The sequence below is a fragment of the Parasteatoda tepidariorum genome, chromosome 10, assembly GCF_982258835.1.
Source record: "Parasteatoda tepidariorum strain Cologne lab strain chromosome 10, Ptep-v5.0, whole genome shotgun sequence".
NCBI classification, from domain to species: domain Eukaryota; kingdom Metazoa; phylum Arthropoda; class Arachnida; order Araneae; family Theridiidae; genus Parasteatoda; species Parasteatoda tepidariorum.
In genome coordinates, this window is record NC_141764.1 from 18,988,613 (window position 1) to 19,008,802 (window position 20,190).

A 20,190-nucleotide genomic window follows, 5' to 3' on the forward strand; every position below is an offset into this window, starting at 1 on the left:
AATGTTACTTGCGCTTCACTATGGATACTTGAAAGTTAGAATAGGACAGCGAATTAATTTAGAATGAATAAAATTGTTAAGGATAGGTAATAGGTTAATGCTAGGTTGTTCCGATCAAGTTACCATTGAAATTACCTCTGAAATTCAGTAATAAGTTAGAGGTTTGCGAAAAAATATTTAAGCCAGGAAAAACGCTCTAACGTGTCAAGAGAGAGAGATGTGGCTGCAAAGAATATCGAGGAAAAAGTTGAATTGTGATTATTAGCAATCAAACATGTCTGCGTGTCTCACTTTCATCACTGGTGATTCTTTAGATTCCGTCAGGGTATGTGTATATGTTTCGCCTTATTATTCTGCTTTTTAAAACGTGTACAAATTTTTACTTCGTATTTGATAAGTTTTCCACAAAAAAAATATGCTGAGATTGGTCCTTATCAAACACCCTGTATAATCTCCAGGTGACGAAAAGCTTATTAAACATGATTAACTTATTAAATATTATGAACAGCTTATTAATATAAGAAATATTTTTTTACTCATATCAGGAAACAAAAAAAATTAGGTTGTTTGAATTTAATGCTAGAAGTGCCAGAGGAAGTTATACTGTGCTAAATACAAATGTTATCCCGAATACTTAAATCAGCGAAATCAAATGATGACACAAACTAAGGTGCACGGATCATTGTCTGTCATGATTAGTTTGCTAACCAGGACAAAATCATGATTATAAGGCCGGGATAGCCTGGTTGGTAGGGGATTGGGCCCATGTCCAAGAGTTCGTGGATTCGATCCTCGCCTGCGGAGACTCCCCGCGTAGAAAATGGTGACTGACGCACGTTAAATCTGTTGAGTTGCAAAGTCCTCCATAACAAATCAATACCTCGGGAGTACTGATTCACGAGTTCCCTTGCTTTCTGGATTGGTTCAATATTACAAGGCTACGGAATTGAATATTAGTAATCGTAAACCCAAAATTGGGTCGACTGTTCAACGACGGATATAAAAAAAAATGGGTCATGATTAGTTTGCTCGGAGCTATGAATAAATCAAGGGATACAGCTCTCGCTTATCAGTTGATGATAATGAGTTGACCCAAGTTCGAATCCCAGTGATGGTTGGCGGACTACTCCCTGCTCGCAATGACCACAGTGCTGACGTATCCTCAGTGGTAGACAGCTCATGAGTTCGAATCCCCTTGCCGTCGGGGTAATGGTGGATGTTTTCTGTCGTATTCCTCTTCGTATAATGCAAATGAGGCTAAAACCCATCGAAAATTCTGCCATGATGACTGATTTATCCTAATGCTTGATTCAAGAGTTGTCTTGTCTTCTGTGTCGGGTTCAAAATTACAATGTTAAGAAGTTGGACATTGAGCCAAAGATGCAGAACTTCCCAAATCGAAATTTTTTATGATTTTCCATTGATGGACTAACCATCAATAATTCCATCATGAACCATTATATTTTTGATGGTGACCAACATAAGTAATCATCACCCCTATGTAGGAATTCGAACTGATTTATGATTGTCCAACATAAGAATAGCAACTTGTTTTGATGGTTTGTTCATGTTGAATTATCAGAAATTTCCATCATAGTTAATTAAAAATCAAATGTTGGAACGACCATGAACCCCCATCATAGCAATGTAGGAATTCAGACTGATTGATGATGGGCCATACAAAAAAAAATTGTTTTGATGGTGTATTTCTGCTGAACCAACAAGAATTTCCATTAAACCATCATGGAAATGTATAGTTAGAACCATCATGGATTGTTGGTGCATGAGAATCAAACTTCTCTTGATGGTAAAGCATCATAGAATTAAAGTGGCATTTTCCATCTTGGAATGATGGAAGTTTGTTGGCATATCAAAAACAATGAACGCATAGTGGGATGATGGCGACCATCAAATGATGTTGGACCATCAGGAATCACACTGAAAACCAACATTAACTTTCAAAATATTTTGATGGAAACATCAAGAATTTTGACTTGGGTTTGGTCGGCTGTGCAAAGCTGGTTCTAAAATTAAATGTTCCAAAATTAAATTTACTACCGAAAGCGCATGCCTCTTTTTTATGCTTTTCTAGAGTCAGAAAATAATTATTCCGTCAAATTGTATGACGCCTCTAAAATGACAAGCGAGTTTAAATCGTTACTGTTACCGGACCAGAATAAATCAGAAAATAGAGCTGTCCACAGATTTACGTGATTTTCTTCACTGCGTAACGCAAAATGAGGGTGAGTTCTTATCGCGAATGTTAGTTTGGCCCTTTACTTAATCTAGAACGTCTCTAGTTCGAAACGCGGAATTAATCATCGATAATAGTATAGTATTCTAAAAAAAATTCTTCATCGATAGTATTCTAAAAAGTGTTTTTGCTCTTATATATATAATAACCATATATATATATATATATATATATATATATATATATATATATATATATATATATATATATATATTTCAATTACGCAGTACCAATGGAAAATTTTCGATTTTGAAACGAAAGTTAGATTTGGGTAACGAAAAATAAAAAGTATTTTCCTTATGCAGTTTTTGAGATCAAGAATTATGACCACAACTGAAAAATACAAACATTTCTCGAAGAATATTCTACACATACAATAAAGAATTGAAACGTTAATTTTGTTTTATAAAAATTATATCTTTTCATTGATATTAAATCCTAAATTTAGGTATAATAAAAGTTGAAGTAAAAAATAAGAAGATATTGTAGCGTCTTTCTTCCATAAGAGTGGTAGCCTTATTCAAAAGAATTCAATCAATTACTATATATTAAACGGACTTATTCAAAAAGGAAGCCTTGCAAGAACTTCAAACATAAAAATTAAAATTAGCATGGTAATAAATCCAAAACGTGCCAAATTACATTTAATGATAAATATGATAGCGTGGCAACCCAAGGAATCGTAGACAAAGAAATTGAAAGTTTCAAAACTAAAACTTAGTAGGCAATTCTAAATTAATTTGGCAATTTGCCAGACGTTGCTTTAAAGCTTTAAAATAAAAAGAGAGAAATTAGGATTGATTTCAAGTTCAAAATGTTTTATTCTTTACATTTATTATTATTCAGTTGCTTTAAAACTTTAAAATAAAAAGAGAGAAATTAGGATTGATTTCAAGTTCAAAATGTTTTATTCTTTACATTTATTATTATTCAAAATAATTAATAGTTTTAACTAATTACCAAAATAATTCATATAAAGCTTAAAAAACAACTAAATTATACTCATTACTTAAAATAAAATTGTAACATTTGCACTTATTTGCAATGTGGGTAATATTTTAATTTTACCCACAATATGGAACAACTTTTGTGGAATAAAATATCCGGTTAAATTAAAATTCAGTTTTTATGTTCCCCTAAGCTTGTTTTGTTTCATATCACGCAATGAAACTAAAGTTTTCCAAATTTAAAAGTTTTTAAACTATTTTTCCTCGTTTAGCTTGTTACGTAGCGAAATGTTTGAAACATGTACAAAAGCAAATATTTTTTCTCCTTCTGCAGAATTATATTTTAAAGATATTTTTCTTGTTCATAGGAAAGGAAAGAAATACTCCGGATTCTTCGCTTCCCATTTCGGAATTAAAAAAAATTCGCGAGTAACTGGCTTGCTTCAGTTAGAATTTTAAATTGATAAAATAAAAAAATGAAGAAAAAAAAACAAAAATTCTGAAATCACAGAAGAGATTAAAAGATAATTCGCTCTAGAAATGATGTTTTTTCTTTCATTTTTTGAAAGAACACCATATTTTTTAAAGAACATGATAAAAACATTTTATATTTTATTAAAATATGACTGTGAGTGGGGATTTTGCTACTAATTCAGACATTCAGAACACTATAGAATTGGGAGGGAGGAATTCCACTTTAAAAATCAGATTTTTCGGCGACCTAAAACTACGCCTTTCCATGATTTTTTCTTAAAAAATAGTTAAAATCATGATATTTCATGACAAATTTTGTTCAGTACCGAAATTCATGACTTTCCAGGTGGGCAGATACCCTATTTACTTTCTATCATCCGGGAACCGAATAAATTATGTCTGGTTCTAATTTTTTCATTATTCTAAAATTGCAAAGTATTATGTATTCTAACGCACATTGTATATCAAGAACTATTCATTTTATAATGAAAAATAAGTAAAACATTCAATGTTTTATCTCTAAGAACATCATATTTTTAACATTGAAACATTTATTTTAAAGAACTTTCATTTTTATAATTTCGTTCCTGGAGCAAATTAATGGTAATAATGAGGACATCTTATCTCCATTAAAGTTAATAAACTAAAATAAAATATTTACCATACTACTTAGGTAAAGGGAGGAAGGTAAAGGGAGGAAGGTAAAGAGAGCAGAGCCGGATTATATCTTTCGTAGGCACTAGGTACAGAGCCGTATTATACCTTTCGTAGGCCCGAGGCATAGCGGTTTTGCAGTACCGACATACTGCCGATATTGCAGTTGATATCGATAATACCATTATGATTAGTTCGATCGATAACTATGTAAACACTTCACGTCAACAATACAACAACAAACCAGCAAAAAAAAACAGCGAAATTGATAGTGAGATTAATTACCAGAAATATTTATACTACAAATAGCTTCATAGTTTTCATGATACTACTATGATAACTAAGTGAAGGAAATTAACATTGTCAAAAGTAAATCTTTTGAAATTATTTATAAATAAATTTGCAAGGTAGGTTAAATGTTTACTAATAATAAAAAAATGATTTAATACTATTTTAATAAAATGCGTAGTTTGGAATTCGACAGCATAATACAAGATTTCGTTGAATCCAAAAATCGCAAAAAAGTAATATATTAGATCATAAGATTCTGCAAAATAATTTATTACCGAAAAATATTATATTTTTATTTGTATCTTCATAATTTTGTGCAAAATACACTTGTTGTTTTTAAAGCTAAATTATTTTTGTTAACAATTTTTTTCCCCCTAGTTTTTCGTAGGCCCCTGAATTTCGTAGGCCCTAGGCACGTGCCTAGTGTGCCTATAGGTTAATCCGGCCCTGAAAGAGAGGCGTAGGAATTGGTGGGTATTAGCATAAGTTTTAAAAACAAGTAATGTCTTAGATATCTAAGCGGCTAATGATTATCCTGTTTTGAATTAGGAGACCATCTAATATCTAGATTTGGATACTATTCCACGCATTCGTTGCCATAATGACTAGATAATAGTCATAATGAAAATTTTCAGATCCCATTAAGCTGCTGCATCTTTCAGACAAAACTCGAAATTTATCGTCTGAAGAATAATATCCCAGTTGCCAGTCGGAGAATTTATTTTTACTACGGCTTTTTATTCTAGAATATTTTTAGACTTCTGCCTTGAAGTATTACTTTGAAACACTGTTTTATTGTTTAGTTTCAAATTCATTCATATGGATGAAAAAGTATTAAAAATGAAGAACTTTAATGAACATGAAAATATTCCGTAAGAAATTATGACAGTTTATTTTGGAAAATATGTCATTTAGAATAAACATATTTAACTATTTTATATCTTAATTTATTTATCTCTCAATCTTTATAAGACAAGGTACTTTATTAAAAAATATAAATGGAATAAATCGTGTGAAAAATGAGATTAAACAACACGAAATTTTTAGCATGAATTTTACATTGCACTAAATTATTATACAGTCAAACCCCGCTATAGTGAACATGGTTTATAGTGAACTCTCGGATATAGAGAAAGAAATGTTCTCTCCCGTGTCTTGCTATGTACGTTAAATCTGTCGAGTCTCAAAGTCCTCCATGTTCCCATAACAAATCAATACCTCTGGTGGTACCGATCCAGGAGTTTCCTTGTCTTCTGGATTGGTTCAAAATTACAAGGCTACGGCGTTGAGCATTAGTAGTTGTAAACTCAAAAATTGGGTCGGCTGTTCAACGACGGTTATAAAATAAAATAAAATAAGTATAATTGAAAGCCGGGATAGCCTGATCGGTAGGGCGCTGGGCCCATATCCAAGAGGTCGTGGGTTCGATCCTCGCCGGCCGAAGACTCCCCGTGTAGTAAATGGTGACTGATGCACGTTAAATCTGTCGAGTCTCAAAGTCCTCCATGTTCCCATAACAAATCAATACCTCTGGTGGTACCGATCCAGGAGTTTCCTTGTCTTCTGGATTGGTTCAAAATTACAAGGCTACGGCGTTGAGCATTAGTAGTCGTAAACTCAAAAATTGGGTCGGCTGTTCAACGACGGTTATAAAATAAAATAAAATAAGTATAATTGAAAGCCGGGATAGCCTGATCGGTAGGGCGCTGGGCCCATATCCAAGAGGTCGTGGGTTCGATCCTCGCCGGCCGAAGACTCCCCGTGTAGTAAATGGTGACTGATGCACGTTAAATCTGTCGAGTCTCAAAGTCCTCCATGTTCCCATAACAAATCAATACCTCTGGTGGTACCGATCCAGGAGTTTCCTTGTCTTCTGGATTGGTTCAAATATACAAGGCTACGGCGTTGAGCATTAGTAGTCGTAAACTCAAAAATTGGGTCGGCTGTTCAACGACGGTTATAAAATAAAATAAAATAAGTATAATTGAAAGCCGGGATAGCCTGATCGGTAGGGCGCTGGGCCCATATCCAAGAGGTCGTGGGTTCGATCCTCGCCGGCCGAAGACTCCCCGTGTAGTAAATGGTGACTGATGCACGTTAAATCTGTCGAGTCTCAAAGTCCTCCATGTTCCCATAACAAATCAATACCTCTGGTGGTACCGATCCAGGAGTTTCCTTGTCTTCTGGATTGGTTCAAATATACAAGGCTACGGCGTTGAGCATTAGTAGTCGTAAACTCAAAAATTGGGTCGGCTGTTCAACGACGGTTATAAAATAAAATAAAATAAGTATAATTGAAAGCCGGGATAGCCTGATCGGTAGGGCGCTGGGCCCATATCCAAGAGGTCGTGGGTTCGATCCTCGCCGGCCGAAGACTCCCCGTGTAGTAAATGGTGACTGATGCACGTTAAATCTGTCGAGTCTCAAAGTCCTCCATGGTCCCATAACAAATCAATACCTCTGGTGGTACCGATCCAGGAGTTTCCTTGTCTTCTGGATTGGTTCAAAATTACAAGGCTACGGCGTTGAGCATTAGTAGTCGTAAACTCAAAAATTGGGTCGGCTGTTCAACGACGGTTATAAAATAAAATAAAATAAAATAAGTATAATTGAAAGCCGGGATAGCCTGATCGGTAGGGCGCTGGGCCCATATCCAAGAGGTCGTGGGTTCGATCCTCGCCGGCCGAAGACTCCCCGTGTAGTAAATGGTGACTGATGCACGTTAAATCTGTCGAGTCTCAAAGTCCTCCATGTTCCCATAACAAATCAATACCTCTGGTGGTACCGATCCAGGAGTTTCCTTGTCTTCTGGATTGGTTCAAAATTACAAGGCTACGGCGTTGAGCATTAGTAGTCGTAAACCCAAAAATTGGGTCGGCTGTTCAACGACGGTTATAAAATAAAATAAAATAAGTATAATTGAAAGCCGGGATAGCCTGATCGGTAGGGCGCTGGGCCCATATCCAAGAGGTCGTGGTTTCGATCCTCGCCGGCCGAAGACTCCCCGTGTAGTAAATGGTGACTGATGCACGTTAAATCTGTCGAGTCTCAAAGTCCTCCATGTTCCCATAACAAATCAATACCTCTGGTGGTACCGATCCAGGAGTTTCCTTGTCTTCTGGATTGGTTCAAAATTACAAGGCTACGGCGTTGAGCATTAGTAGTCGTAAACTCAAAAATTGGGTCGGCTGTTCAACGACGGTTATAAAATAAAATAAAATAAGTATAATTGAAAGCCGGGATAGCCTGATCGGTAGGGCGCTGGGCCCATATCCAAGAGGTCGTGGGTTCGATCCTCGCCGGCCGAAGACTCCCCGTGTAGTAAATGGTGACTGATGCACGTTAAATCTGTCGAGTCTCAAAGTCCTCCATGTTCCCATAACAAATCAATACCTCTGGTGGTACCGATCCAGGAGTTTCCTTGTCTTCTGGATTGGTTCAAAATTACAAGGCTACGGCGTTGAGCATTAGTAGTCGTAAACCCAAAAATTGGGTCGGCTGTTCAACGACGGTTATAAAATAAAATAAAATAAGTATAATTGAAAGCCGGGATAGCCTGATCGGTAGGGCGCTGGGCCCATATCCAAGAGGTCGTGGGTTCGATCCTCGCCGGCCGAAGACTCCCCGTGTAGTAAATGGTGACTGATGCACGTTACATCTGTCGAGTCTCAAAGTCCTCCATGTTCCCATAACAAATCAATACCTCTGGTGGTACCGATCCAGGAGTTTCCTTGTCTTCTGGATTGGTTCAAAATTACAAGGCTACGGCGTTGAGCATTAGTAGTCGTAAACTCAAAAATTGGGTCGGCTGTTCAACGACGGTTATAAAATAAAATAAAATAAGTATAATTGAAAGCCGGGATAGCCTGATCGGTAGGGCGCTGGGCCCATATCCAAGAGGTCGTGGGTTCGATCCTCGCCGGCCGAAGACTCCCCGTGTAGTAAATGGTGACTGATGCACGTTACATCTGTCGAGTCTCAAAGTCCTCCATGTTCCCATAACAAATCAATACCTCTGGTGGTACCGATCCAGGAGTTTCCTTGTCTTCTGGATTGGTTCAAAATTACAAGGCTACGGCGTTGAGCATTAGTAGTCGTAAACCCAAAAATTGGGTCGGCTGTTCAACGACGGTTATAAAATAAAATAAAATAAGTATAATTGAAAGCCGGGATAGCCTGATCGGTAGGGCACTGGGCCCATATCCAAGAGGTCGTGGGTTCGATCCTCGCCGGCCGAAGACTCCCCGTGTAGTAAATGGTGACTGATGCACGTTACATCTGTCGAGTCTCAAAGTCCTCCATGTTCCCATAACAAATCAATACCTCTGGTGGTACCGATCCAGGAGTTTCCTTGTCTTCTGGATTGGTTCAAAATTACAAGGCTACGGCGTTGAGCATTAGTAGTCGTAAACCCAAAAATTGGGTCGGCTGTTCAACGACGGTTATAAAATAAAATAAAATAAGTATAATTGAAAGCCGGGATAGCCTGATCGGTAGGGCACTGGGCCCATATCCAAGAGGTCGTGGGTTCGATCCTCGCCGGCCGAAGACTCCCCGTGTAGTAAATGGTGACTGATGCACGTTACATCTGTCGAGTCTCAAAGTCCTCCATGTTCCCATAACAAATCAATACCTCTGGTGGTACCGATCCAGGAGTTTCCTTGTCTTCTGGATTGGTTCAAAATTACAAGGCTACGGCGTTGAGCATTAGTAGTCGTAAACCCAAAAATTGGGTCGGCTGTTCAACGACGGTTATAAAATAAAATAAAATAAGTATAATTGAAAGCCGGGATAGCCTGATCGGTAGGGCACTGGGCCCATATCCAAGAGGTCGTGGGTTCGATCCTCGCCGGCCGAAGACTCCCCGTGTAGTAAATGGTGACTGATGCACGTTACATCTGTCGAGTCTCAAAGTCCTCCATGTTCCCATAACAAATCAATACCTCTGGTGGTACCGATCCAGGAGTTTCCTTGTCTTCTGGATTGGTTCAAAATTACAAGGCTACGGCGTTGAGCATTAGTAGTCGTAAACCCAAAAATTGGGTCGGCTGTTCAACGACGGTTATAAAATAAAATAAAATAAGTATAATTGAAAGCCGGGATAGCCTGATCGGTAGGGCACTGGGCCCATATCCAAGAGGTCGTGGGTTCGATCCTCGCCGGCCGAAGACTCCCCGTGTAGTAAATGGTGACTGATGCACGTTAAATCTGTCGAGTCTCAAAGTCCTCCATGTTCCCATAACAAATCAATACCTCTGGTGGTACCGATCCAGGAGTTTTTCCTTGTCTTCTGGATTGGTTCAAAATTACAAGGCTACGGCGTTGAGCATTAGTAGTCGTAAACTCAAAAATTGGGTCGGCTGTTCAACGACGGTTATAAAATAAAATAAAATAAGTATAATTGAAAGCCGGGATTGCCTGATCGGTAGGGCACTGGGCCCATATCCAAGAGGTCGTGGGTTCGATCCTCGCCGGCCGAAGACTCCCCGTGTAGTAAGTGGTGACTGATGCACGTTAAATCTGTCGAGTCTCAAAGTCCTCCATGTTCCCATAACAAATCAATACCTCTGGTGGTACCGATCCAGGAGTTTCCTTGTCTTCTGGATTGGTTCAAAATTACAAGGCTACGGCGTTGAGCATTAGTAGTCGTAAACCCAAAAATTGGGTCGGCTGTTCAACGACGGTTATAAAATAAAATAAAATAAGTATAATTGAAAGCCGGGATAGCCTGATCGGTAGGGCACTGGGCCCATATCCAAGAGGTCGTGGGTTCGATCCTCGCCGGCCGAAGACTCCCCGTGTAGTAAATGGTGACTGATGCACGTTAAATCTGTCGAGTCTCAAAGTCCTCCATGTTCCCATAACAAATCAATACCTCTGGTGGTACCGATCCAGGAGTTTTTCCTTGTCTTCTGGATTGGTTCAAAATTACAAGGCTACGGCGTTGAGCATTAGTAGTCGTAAACTCAAAAATTGGGTCGGCTGTTCAACGACGGTTATAAAATAAAATAAAATAAGTATAATTGAAAGCCGGGATTGCCTGATCGGTAGGGCACTGGGCCCATATCCAAGAGGTCGTGGGTTCGATCCTCGCCGGCCGAAGACTCCCCGTGTAGTAAGTGGTGACTGATGCACGTTAAATCTGTCGAGTCTCAAAGTCCTCCATGTTCCCATAACAAATCAATACCTCTGGTGGTACCGATCCAGGAGTTTCCTTGTCTTCTGGATTGGTTCAAAATTACAAGGCTACGGCGTTGAGCATTAGTAGTCGTAAACTCAAAAATTGGGTCGGCTGTTCAACGACGGTTATAAAATAAAATAAAATAAGTATAATTGAAAGCCGGGATAGCCTGATCGGTAGGGCACTGGGCCCATATCCAAGAGGTCGTGGGTTCGATCCTCGCCGGCCGAAGACTCCCCGTGTAGTAAATGGTGACTGATGCACGTTAAATCTGTCGAGTCTCAAAGTCCTCCATGTTCCCATAACAAATCAATACCTCTGGTGGTACCGATCCAGGAGTTTTTCCTTGTCTTCTGGATTGGTTCAAAATTACAAGGCTACGGCGTTGAGCATTAGTAGTCGTAAACTCAAAAATTGGGTCGGCTGTTCAACGACGGTTATAAAATAAAATAAAATAAGTATAATTGAAAGCCGGGATAGCCTGATCGGTAGGGCGCTGGGCCCATATCCAAGAGGTCGTGGGTTCGATCCTCGCCGGCCGAAGACTCCCCGTGTAGTAAATGGTGACTGATGCACGTTAAATCTGTCGAGTCTCAAAGTCCTCCATGTTCCCATAACAAATCAATACCTCTGGTGGTACCGATCCAGGAGTTTTTCCTTGTCTTCTGGATTGGTTCAAAATTACAAGGCTACGGCGTTGAGCATTAGTAGTCGTAAACTCAAAAATTGGGTCGGCTGTTCAACGACGGTTATAAAATAAAATAAAATAAGTATAATTGAAAGCCGGGATAGCCTGATCGGTAGGGCACTGGGCCCATATCCAAGAGGTCGTGGGTTCGATCCTCGCCGGCCGAAGACTCCCCGTGTAGTAAGTGGTGACTGATGCACGTTAAATCTGTCGAGTCTCAAAGTCCTCCATGTTCCCATAACAAATCAATACCTCTGGTGGTACCGATCCAGGAGTTTCCTTGTCTTCTGGATTGGTTCAAAATTACAAGGCTACGGCGTTGAGCATTAGTAGTCGTAAACTCAAAAATTGGGTCGGCTGTTCAACGACGGTTATAAAATAAAATAAAATAAGTATAATTGAAAGCCGGGATAGCCTGATCGGTAGGGCACTGGGCCCATATCCAAGAGGTCGTGGGTTCGATCCTCGCCGGCCGAAGACTCCCCGTGTAGTAAATGGTGACTGATGCACGTTAAATCTGTCGAGTCTCAAAGTCCTCCATGTTCCCATAACAAATCAATACCTCTGGGGGTACCGATCCAGGAGTTTCCTTGTCTTCTGGATTGGTTAAAAATTACAAGGCTACGGCGTTGAGCATTAGTAGTCGTAAACCCAAAAATTGGGTCGGCTGTTTAACGACGGTTATAAAATAAAATAAGTATAATTGGAATTTTTTAGAAATGATTTGAATAAAGAAAGAAAAATATCGAATCAAATTTCTAAAGCGTAAGCTATTGTAAGTAAGCTCCGAAGCGTAAATTTTCGCCTTTGGGTAGGAAAAAGCCAATTTCCCACCATTAGCGAAAGAATTTTTATCCTTTAGTTGGTGAAACGCCTTTACTGCCAGGCTGATGAGGTTCTCATACTGCTCTAGTTATTTATAGATTAACTTGACTAGATCTTTCACTAATTTTCCCTGTAGGTCAATTATCACTTCAAAATTTCGCTCTCTCTTTTTTATTTCTTTAATTCATTTGAATTAGTTGAACTTTCTTAAACTTGAGATTTTGTGCCTGAGGGACTACTCATAAATAGTATTAAATATTTTAGGCTTTTCTCATTGGATTTGTTATTATTTTCAATACTCGTGAGTTGTTTTATGATACAAGACTCAATAGTTTTTGGAGGAAATATTTTCAAAAAAAGTATGAACAAAAGGACTTTTCTCTATTTTAGCATTTAGCAAAAATCTTATACGATTGTAATTTACCTCTTTATCATTTGACATAACAGCAATTGAAATAAAATGTTCAACCATCTCAAATTTGTTAAATATGATGTACTGCAGTACTTATTCAATCATTTTTTAGCTACAGTACTTATTCAATTTTGATATTTCAGAATAATATTTTAAAATATTAAAATATATACGAATAAAATTTTCAAATATTTCATTAAAGAAATACTAAACAAAATTACAAATACTAATCTTATAAATATTTTTGTTGAGTGTATATTAATAAATTTTTATTCAAATTTTAACTAATTGTGATTTTGAAATTAAATTAATTTTTATACAATTGAATAAAATAATTATTAATGCAAAAAAAATAATGAGGAATTCAGTATTGAAGATGATTAAAATTGTGCATAAAATGTTTTATGGTGGCTAATAAAATCAATAATTGAGTTCTTTGTCAGAAACTTATTATTTTCAAATGATTATATAAAATGTTTATAAGTGTTAACTTTGATGATTTTATGCATAATTATAATAAACTTTCAACATGGAGAGAGAAGAAGAAAAAAAAGATTTTTTTTAGAAAAAAAATTTTTAAGTGCTTAAAACGTACTTATTTTTTGTTGAAAATTTGATTGCGCTTCCCGTTGAAAGTTATATTAATATTCTCGAACTAAAAATCGAATATTATGATTATTAATAATCAATCGAATTATTTATACATTTTCCACACACCATCGCAACTTTAAGTTCTTAAGTCTGATATGACTCAACTATTTTACTAATATAGTCATTTTTTATATACATTAAAGTATATGCTACCCTGTTCATGTGCAAAAAATCACTTTTATCTATAATTTATATAGAAGCGATACTCTGTTTTATAAAATCTGCCAATAAAACCTTCGTCTTATGAAGTATTATTTCCTACAAAATGTTATAACCAACATATCTTCTACGAAAGGGAAATTTCATTGTTTGTATAGCAAAAATGTAGTCTGGAGTTTTAATAATTTCCGAGGAAAAATTGGGAAAGTTTATCTTTGGTGTTGAGTCAAAACAATGTGCAACTAGCAATTGCAATTTATTTATTAGAATGAAATTTATTCATCGAAATTGTACAGCTTTTTCAGCTCTGCATTGGTGAAAGGCTTTCAATGTTCCAAAAGAATATAATCTTTTAAAATCTTGGGTATATCAAGCTGGTCAACACCACACGGAAGCTGAAGGCATGTTGCTAGTTGCCGACGAACGGAACACCTTGAAAGATGGACCAGAGACCTTGGTCCTCTGGGTGAAATGACGTTTTCCAGCACATGACTTACATACCAATCCCATGCTACAGTCAAGACATTTAGATCATTTCGCTCATCAAATGATTCGATTGCTATGACACTCTTTTTGAACTCCTCCTGAGACAGGAATGGCTCTGTTATACTATTCCACAATAATTTCAGTGCGCAGTGTCCTATAATTGGTTTAAACTCGATGTTTGTGAGAAAAAACAAACGCAAAGTTTGAAGAGAGCGGAATGTTGTAGAGTTGTATCTATAGTCACTGTTCACTGTTACTGACATAGGAAAACTGTAACAGGAAAAAAAATAAAATTTAAAATTACTTTAATATAAAAGTATAAATATTCCATGTATAAAATATTCCTTGCTCAATTCAACTTTAATCTTAAAATGTATGAATAAAAACAAGATAAATCTCTTTCGTCTTTTTTTTTTAAGGAAAAGAAATTAAAAATATTAATGCTAAATCTTATTTTATAAGTTTTTACAATAACTAGTGACAATTACCGCTTTAGGTTCCAAATATAGCATTTTCAAAGTTATAACACGTTATTACTTAGTAATTTTTTTTAGTTTTGTGTCTGTCACTTTGTTTCTGTCAGAAGGTGGTCAAAATTTTAAATTGTGATAAAAAAAAAGATAAGGGTCCGTTCAGATATTGTGTAAGCATCTAATGGTTGAGGGGTCTTATTATTTGCTTCTTTTTACCGGCAAAGTTAGGGAATTGGTATAAGTAATGTTTATGTTAGACTTGTAAATCCCCTTACATATTCAATTTTCTTTTCAAAAGCAAAATAAAAAAATTCACAAAAAATTAAAAATTATCCTTAAGCTAACACACAAGCGATGCAATTTTCACGAATTTTAAAATAAATTTTTCTCAAATTAATGAAAATGTCAAAAATAAGTCTTTCTCTAGGTTTTATTTATTTTACTATTACACAACTACAACTGCAGTTGATTTTAATTACAATTTTATTGGCACTGCAATAGCATGTCACAATATATTCAAGCATAAATTTTAAATAATTTTGAAAGTTATGATTCTAGGGCTGCAGTTCTGTCATGGCGCGAATTTCCGCTAAATTGTTCTCTTTCTTTCTAAAATCCGAGAATTTCTCAATACGTTTCGATTAACGCTAAAATTGCTTACAATTAGAATTTTTTTCATTCTTATTTAACAGAATTTTTTACGTTCCTAAAGCCTCAAATTAAACATGTCTTATTGATTTTACATTTAACTTAGGGAAGGTGATAGACTGATGATTCTAGGAAAGAAAGGTCCCGGTTGTTGTTGTTGTTAATTTACGTCGCACCAATGGGCTATTGGCGACGGTCTGGGAAACACCTCGGAGGATGATCCGAAGACATATCATCACAATTTTGATCCTCTGCGGTGGGGATGGCACCCCCGCTTCGGTAGCCCGACGACCTGCGCGCGAAGTCGAGCACTTTACGGTAGCACAGTTTAACGAGGACCAATACCGCACACCCTCGGTCCCTACGCAGACTGATCCAAGTGGTCACCCACCCGCACACTGACCGTAGCCAGTGATGCTTGACTTCGGTGATCTGCTGGGAACCGTGTCTTAACGATCAGTCCACTGCGGGACAAGAAAGGTCCCGGAAAAAAAGGTCCCGGTAAAAAAGGTATCTGCGTAGGGAAAATTCTGTAGGGGAAAATATTTGAAATGAGAAGATTAGATTGAAGCGCTTTTTGCTGTTCCATGCATGGTTGTTTTTTTTTTTTTTTCGTGTCGTGCGTTTTTAAAGTCAATAAACATCCAACACATAAATCCTCCCAATTTCCCCGATTGGCTACTTTAAGCCTCACATTAGCAACTTCTTCCCAAAATATAATTTAAAATAGAAAATAACACATTTTTCACTTAAAAAAATTACAAAAAAAAAAGTAAAGCATTATTGAAAAATTTAAATAGTATCTTCCCGCTTTAAAAAATAATCAAAGAAAAATAAATAAATGAAATAAAATTTTTAAAAAAAAAGCGTAATACAACCAGCCCATAAGTCCCCCCCCCCCTTACCCTTCTCCTTACCTCAATGATCTGATCTGAATTATTACAGATAAAAAGAATCTTCATTGAAACAGCGAGAAACATTCATGCTGACCAGAAAGCGAGACGGGAAATATCCCTACAGATTTTCCCTATGGAGGGACCTTTTTTCCGTCTACCTAGACTGATTACCATCCTGAAGTCAGTAAGAATACAATAGAAATAGGAATTAGAAAAGAAAAAAAAATTATAAACCAAATCTTTGACAGAAAAATTGGCGCACATGCTATTGCACAGGGAAACGCTCCACCCCCTGAGCCATCACCGCTCTAATATATCTGTCTCTGGGCCAAGGGCTTTTTTGCGAAAGAATTATTGTATTTGATCAAATATTTCAAAAGATAAGATGTGAAACTTGACATATTGGGGTAAGAAAAATTTGGAACACTATAGCGGTTAAACTATAAAACCAGCTTTTTAAAACTTTGTTTACCTCCTATATTAAGATGATAAATCTGAATTTGTTGGAAAAAAAGTATCTAAAAAAAAGTGCGTTTTCTATCGTCCAAAAAAGTATATTCCGCTACGGTTAAAGTTATAATACCTATTATGAAAACTTATGCATATTTCTATAAAATTATAATTATCAAAGGATTTTATAGAATGACCATCCGACCAGCAGTTCTAAAAATACTCGTTTTTTTTTTTTTTTTTTTTTTGTAAAGATTACTAAAGTTTTAATTTTCTAAAGCAGCGGTTTTGCTTTTAATTTCTTTCAGCCCTAAATGATTAAACTTCCCTTGGTGGAACACTGACTTTTAAAAAAAGTTATTTAGCAGATGTGAATTTGCTCCAAATAATAATTTTTTTTTCATTCTTTCATCTATACCAGGGCCCGATTATTGCCTAGGCCCAAAAGACGCGGGCCTAGGGCCCACGCTTTCTGGGGGCCTCAAAAATTAGTTAAAAATTCCACAATATTACTTTTTTTAAAATACCAAACGAAACAGTTTTTCTCAAAAAAGGCATTTTTTTTATTTCAAATTTTCATTATATGTATCGTGATAAACCAAACTCCTGTAAACATTGCACTAATCATATTCGCAATGTCTCATATAGATGATTAGTGTCAACAAGAACTAAAAGCTTATTTTTAACAAATATGTAAAACTGTAGATTGAAAGCTACAATCTTTAAAATAATTCAGCTAATCAGAGGCATCTAGCAAAAATCACTGATTTCAACTCTTTGTGGTCACCAAACTAATTTTATTTTCATACAACATTGTTTTGATGTTTTATATTTTGCTTTAATATTTAGATGCGTAAACTTTATCTTAGAAAAATAATATTCAATTGTTTGCTTTCAAAATTTTTAGAATGTTTCTCTTGAATCATGCAGTTCAATAGATTCGTTTCTTTGTTCGGACAACTTTTCAGTAATTTAATTTCAGAATATTTTGCTAGGGGCCCTCAAAATATAGTGGGCATTGGGCCTAAATTTGTCTTAATAGGTCCCTGATCTATACCAGTCTTAAAGTTCGATTTTATTTTAGGCAGTTGAATTTGTAAATCTGCAGCAACTTTTAGTCTATTACTTCTTGGCTTATGCATAAATCAAATTGAATAAATTAACCGAAAATTAAGTTATCAGTGAAAAAATAATTAGTAATCCTTAAATTTGTAACTTTATTTTGAACTTTAAAGTTCGCTGAGAAATGCTGAAACAAACCTTTTTAGTAATTTATTCAGTTTATTGTTATTGGAAAAAAATATAATAATACATTTTGATATTTGATATTTCTTTTTTTTTATTGGGGAATTACTTAATTTAAATGATTTCATAATAATAACCAAATTAAAAAAATAAATTAATTTTCAGTTGAATGCAAACCTATTACAGATTTCAAAAATTATTTCTAGTTAAAATTGTTAATCAAATTTAAATTTTGTTATTTATTTTCAATTAAATTTATTTATTAGTAAATCTACTATTATTATTATTTGTGATTATTTACTTTTTAATAAAGTTCTCTTAAAAATTGTTTGTCCGTTTTTTTAATATTATAAAATTTCAAATTCATCAGAGAAAAATAATTAGTAATTCGTAAATTTGGTATCTTCATTTTGAGCTTTAAAGTTCGCTGAGAAATGCAAATCTTTTTAGTAATTTATTCAGCATAATGCTATTGGAAAGAAACCTAATGATACATTTTAAAATTTTCTATTTCTTATTTTATAGGGAAATTATTTAAATGTTTTCACAATAATAACAACCAAATTAATAAAATAAATTAATTATGGGTTGAATGTAAACCTATTACGGAATTCAAAAATAATTTCTAGTTTTTTAAAAAAAGTGCCTAACCCCTGTGAACTTTCCACAGAACACCGGAGTTCCACGAAACACCTTTATGGAGACTTGTGGCCCACTGCTTTCAATAAACATTGTCGCCTCTTCTTAAGGCTGCCGCTTTGTTAATCAATTTTGCTGTTTATTAAGAATTAAATTTATTTATTTGTACATCTACTATTATTATTTGTGAATATATATTTTTTAATAAATCACTCTTAATTGTTTGTCCATTTTTTTTCCTCCACTCCCTGTAAGCAAGTGGATTCTTAAAGTCAGTCAAATCGGAAGATTAAATTCAATGCAATTAATAATAAAATTTATTTCACATGAATAGTAATAATTATTGATAGAAGTTATGCGGATAACCTTCAAAACAAATAAAACGTAAGAAAATTTAGAAAAAAAATAAACTTCAATTTTTTCTTACTTTACTTTTTAAAACTTTTCTATAATATTTTTTTCCTTAAAAAAAAAATATGCCGTTATTTGGTGATTACGTAGATAACTATAAATTAAGCAGCTTTCCACATTTTGGGGCAATTTGTAGGATTTTGCACTTGATATAGAAGAATGTAAGTGTTACTAAAAATTATCTATAGAAAATTTCTCAATTTCATACAACAATTTGAGACGAAGAAATAATAGTTTAACAAGCAGAGAATAAATTAAATAGAAAAATAATACTTACCAAATTTGATTAATGGAATAAGAGTTTCAACGTTTTCATATATTAAGCTTTTGAATAAATGGTAAGATCTGCTGTCTACTTTTTTCCAAAATACCAATATATCTACTTTAAGTTCGTTTGCTGTTTTAAATATATCTTCTAACAATAAAACATCGAAATGTGATCCATGTGTGATAAACAATCTGAAAAGTTCGAGAAATACACTTTGGTGAACGCGAAATTTAGATGAAAGCCTTAAAAGTTCTTTCATTATCATACTAAAAGGACGGATATTTAAAAGATAGCGAGAAATCTCATGAAAAAAGGGAAAATGAAGCACTTGTTAAAGAAACACCTTTAAGGGCTTTTAAAAATCGAAAATAAGCACTTTTTAAAAACGCTACGCACCCTGTTAATTAAACGAAACTAATTTTAAATAAAATATTTTAAAAAATGCATAGACGCTCATAAATACTTTGCTTTAGATATTTATATGCAACTTTTTTGTAGATTGATGCACATTAATTTATCCACATTGGTGTTTTGTGGGGGGGAGGAAAAGTAAACATAGACAGGAAATCATTGATCATACTTACGATTTATATTTACTGTTCTTTTTTTTCTTATTATTATTGTGGTTTTTTAACTAAACGATGCTAATTTTAAACAACAAAAAAAAATTTTATGAAAAAAAGATTTTTTTTGCTTAAATCTAAGTCGAATTCAAATTCGATGATGAAGCTTCATAGCTGGTCTTAATCGTTGTATCTCGTCATGTTTTACTGGGGAAATGGTCTTCATTAACCCAGGCGCTTGTTTGTTGTTTTATTTACGTCGCACTAGAGCTGCGCAATGGGCTATTGGCGACGGTCTGGGAAACATCCCGGAGGATGATCCGAAGACATGCCATCACAATTTTGATCCTCTGCGGAGGGGATGGCACCCCCGCTTAGGTAGCCCGACGACCTGCGCGCGAAGTCGAGCACTTTACGGTAGCACAGTTTAACGAGGACCCATACCGCACACCCTCGGTCCCTACGCAGACTGATCCAAGTGGTCACCCACCCGTACACTGACCGCAGCCAGTGATGCTTGACTTCGGTGATCTGCATTAACCTAGGCGCATTCCTCTCTATAAGAGAATATTGTC